Here is a 4,371-nt window from a genome sequence, read left to right on the forward strand (position 1 = left end):
CACCATAACATATGAGGCAACCATTGTTGGGTAGTACAAGCAGTCATCTAAGAAATTATCACCATGCAAGATTACAGAATCATAATCAGAAGAAATAGTTTCATTTCTCAATAATGTTGTCCAATCTACAAACTTAGTGTAAGAGAGGTCGCAGGGAAGGACTTTCATCAAGCCAACTAGCTTGGAAGAGAAGTAGGAAATGAAACTAAGACAATTCTTGAAGAAGCGTCTGATGAAAACTTTCTTTCAAAATCACAGGCTCCTGTGGCATTGAATGAAGAAGAAGTCATTGTTGCAACTTTGAGGGGGTTTGGGATCTTGCATTTGAACACCCTCATTCATTTGAAGGCCCAAAGATATTTTTTTATGGGCACTGTACTTTTGAAACGTTTACATGAACAGCTTAAAGTTCTTTCCTTAAGTTTTTGGCAATCCAGTAATCTAAAAGTCTCCAACTTACCATAGCTCGAAATTGATACAACAAACAAAATTAATCTATCCTCAACTCCTTATATTCTCAATGAGACTAGAAAATTCAATAATAGAATTCACCACAATTGTATATGATCACTATGCACCTTGCTCAAGCTTGGTTATAAGAAAATGTTTTGATAATGCAAAATGTGGCTTTTTCAAGTCAACGTGTTTTATAATTGAAAGTGGTGAATGCAAGCCACATGCAAGCTAATTTACAGTAGTTTGGAGTGCACTGAAAAGTATGGTTAAAACAAGAACATTGATTATTAAAATTATTGATAGTTGAATTCTCAGATAAGTGCAACCAAGTCTATTGTCTAAAGTAAGGACACAATGGCCTGAAAAAATAGTCTGAGCCAAATCAATAGCAATTTTTCACCAAATCACTGTGGAAGGTGGAGTTAAAATCTAAAGAAGCAATTTTTTATGTCATTAATGGATTACTAGTCCAAGGGAAGATAAATGTTCATTTTTATCGGTTTGACTCAAACATTGAATATGCCAACTGCCAATTTCAACTTCCACAAGAAGACCTCTCACAAAATGCACAAGTCCTCAGTTGCCATACAGAAAAAGGAATTTTAATCAGAGTGACAAACCAAACAAATCATAAGCAAATAAATTCTAAGTTTTTTAATTGGCATCAAAACATTACTCACATGTAACTCACTAAAAATTAAATAGTCATCTTTAATAGATTGCTTCCGTGTAATTCACTAAAAATTAAATAGTATCTTCAATAGATTGCTTCTGTATAACTCACTACTACACTCCAAAAAGCTTTTGTATCAGATACAAACAGTGTAAACAGCTCAATCAAATGCAGAAATAACCTCTCATCTAGAAGAGGGATGTTCCCTTCCCCTTCTTATCTCCACCAATCTCAAAGTGTTTGCATCACTGCAAAACAAAAAGATATGATAAAGGCATGTACTCATGTGTAAAAATAATGTAGTTTTAACTTTATATACTCTTTGCCATCAAACACCAATTTGAGACTGAAAAAGAAAATCTCATAGCTACTTACCTTGATTGGATGCTGTGAGACATGTTTACAAGACTGGCATTGCAACCTCAACACAATCTTCTTTGTTGTTTTTGCCTACAACATTTGCAAAATAATAGAATCGTGAATTTACTAATCTAAGGGCTTTATATGTCGAATAGTCCACCATTAGAAGATCATAATATTATAAAGGCAAATCATATTAGTAGTCATAAAGTTCTACTTACTTTCTTGTGAAAGACAGGTTTTGTTTGGCCTCCATAGCCTGATTGTTTTCGATCATACCGACATTTTCCTGAAAAAATGAAATAAAACTAGTTATCTAATTTCGCTGTCTTACCCCAAAATAAAACAAAAAAGAAAAAAGAAAAATAGAAAAAATTTGGCTTTTATATCTAGATAATACAAAAGGAAAGACTCACCCTGGACTGCAAGACTATCCTTGCCTTTCTTGTACTGAATAACCTTGTGCAAAGTGTGCTTTCTGCATGCTTTGTTTTTGTAGAAAGTTTTCTTAGTTTTTGGAATGGTCACCTATCAGAAGATTAGCATAATACAAGGTCAAAGAAGTATTAATACCTTGAAAAACATGAGCATGAACTAGTCATGTTAAAGAAAATGTTAAATGTGGAGATTCATTACTAATCTCAGTAGTGTGCACTCTTTCAATTAATGTTCTGATGGGAAACTCAAGAACTAGTGATTTAATAGTTTAGAACTGTTTAGTATACAGAAGTCAATACTAATCTAAGCATAGTACACTCTCTTCAAACTATGAACACAACTAGTAATAATTTAGTTTCGAATTCTAACAGATTAAGCAGTTAACCATAAAATATTCAAGCACCATTCTAATTATGGAAGCAACAATAATAAACACTTAATTGGGAATTTAAACAGAAGCTGCAGTTCACTGGACACATTCCTTGAACACCAATCTAACTATGAATATGAATGATGCAAACTTGTGAAGATAAAAGTATATTATTAATACCCCTTACTTGGTTCAATTTGTTTGCTTAATATAAAGAAAAAGATTACAACCAAGTCAATTTCCACTCAGAAGAAAACTACACCATATATGTCATTAGTACATAAAGCTTTCTTCTTGATGGCAAAGAGTATCTAAAGTTCAAACTATATAAAGATTACACCCAAGTCAATTTCCACTCAGAAGCTTCCAATTCCACATGAAATCAACAGGCTTGTAAGCATTTTCCATACATGTCATTCAATATATGCAGGGAACAGATTTTGGGAGTAAAGAGAATCTTTTAAAATCATTTTTTTAGAGCTTGAATCAAGTCCTCCAATGAACAGATTTCACTTCATGAAAATATGGAAAGACTTATCAAGCTTCCATGAGCTCATTTTCTTTGGTGCTTTTTCTGCCAAGGCATCCCAACTATTTAAAGGGTCAGACAGATGCCAATTTCCCCACATTCTTTGCACCACAAGCTATCAAACTAGCAGCATTGAACAAATTTTATGTTTCTCAACATGTTCTATTGTTGGATAGATTTACCAGTAAATTTCGCATGGTGTGTAACATAATCAAATTTCTCAAATCTCCTGGGCACACACAAATTTAATTTTAGAAAGAATGAAGCTTTTGATTTCCAATTTTCTATCACCAACATAGTTCTCTCATATCTTGCTTAATGCATAAGATAAGTGCATGTGTAGAAAGTCTGTCTTGAGATGGAACACCTCTAAAACTATCTGGATGGGATAGGTAATGTCCTGTGTGTATATTAGAAACAAGCAACTGCTAGACTAATGATTAGTTGTTCGAATCCCAACTAGTCTGTGAAAGTTCAACATTGTATCAGAGTCAGGCAAGGTTAGGAGGGCCAAGCACCTACTGTGTAGCCTAAGAAGATTCACTCCAAGCAATCCACACCAGATCAATTATAGGCTGTCCATAGAAGGCTGGATAATAGCTCAATAGAGCACTTCTGCAGCAAGTGGAAGGACTTAAGTTCAAGTCACTCCAGATTTGGCCTCTGTCAGAGGTTAGATGCCAGAGAAATCAATGTCTTATAGCTAAGTTACCGATACTGGTTCTGATTCAGGGATGTGGGGATTTTTGTTTTGAGGATTTTAAGTGCATCTATCTATATATATAATGCGGAGATTTTTTTTTTTGAGGATTTTAAGTGTGTCTATCTATATATATAAACTATAATTTATGTCTACAAAGAAATGAGCAACGAATGGCCTATATTAGGGCCATTTTATGGTTTTGGGGCAAAAAGGAGAAAAAATATAATTTAAAAAAAAATTAAACACATGTTTTATTAAGTCACTTAAGTGACTAGACACTCAAACAAGCTCGATGCTTTGCAGATTCGCCCATATGCTATCTTGATTCTCTCTGGCTGCTTTCCCAAGAATCCTACATGTATCCTCAGGCAGGGAATGCGCTTCCTCCAAAAGCATCTGCGCATCAGCACCCTTGCATCCGCCCAAAAACTAGACACCTCGGTATCTTAGCCTTATAGCATCATACTTATTTCACTATATTCCTAGAAGCCTTCCCAACACCTACTTATTAGCAGTCACCTATCACCTATCATTGTGAAAGCATCATTTTTCATGTAAACATTATGAGGCCTATGGCTAGGGGTATCGGATCTTGGGTATGGTCCAAAAGGGTTGATATTGAAACTTAGGGAGGATGTATAGATCCCAAAAGGGTATCTTAATCAGGTTTTAGTTTCCATAGTTGTTTGGGAACTATTGGAGAGAAATCCAAATTAGTGACTGGTGAGGGCTACTAGCTTTAAGGCTAGATATGAATTTTGGGTAAGAGATTATTTTTCCAAAATGAATGGATGGATGGAACATGGTGGAAAGGCCACGAGGAGATGATTCACAAAGGAAGA

The 4,371-nt window shown here is 34.7% G+C and overlaps 1 pseudogene across 1 annotated transcript; it reads right to left on the bottom strand.

Moving 5' to 3' along the window:
- Positions 1-1,087: 1,087 nt before the first annotated feature.
- LOC149571021 (large ribosomal subunit protein eL42-like) lies at positions 1,088-3,925 on the bottom strand (annotated as a pseudogene). The gene is made up of 5 exons (XR_016360250.1): positions 3,815-3,925; positions 1,906-2,017; positions 1,711-1,778; positions 1,505-1,579; positions 1,088-1,377 (listed from the first exon to the last, which is right to left on the bottom strand). The product of XR_016360250.1 is annotated as a large ribosomal subunit protein eL42-like (transcript).
- Positions 3,926-4,371: the final 446 nt, after the last annotated feature.

Source organism: Cupressus sempervirens, chromosome 2 (genome assembly GCF_028749045.1).
Source record: "Cupressus sempervirens isolate cs-2001-9-10 chromosome 2, ASM2874904v1, whole genome shotgun sequence".
Classification (NCBI taxonomy): domain Eukaryota; kingdom Viridiplantae; phylum Streptophyta; class Pinopsida; order Cupressales; family Cupressaceae; genus Cupressus; species Cupressus sempervirens.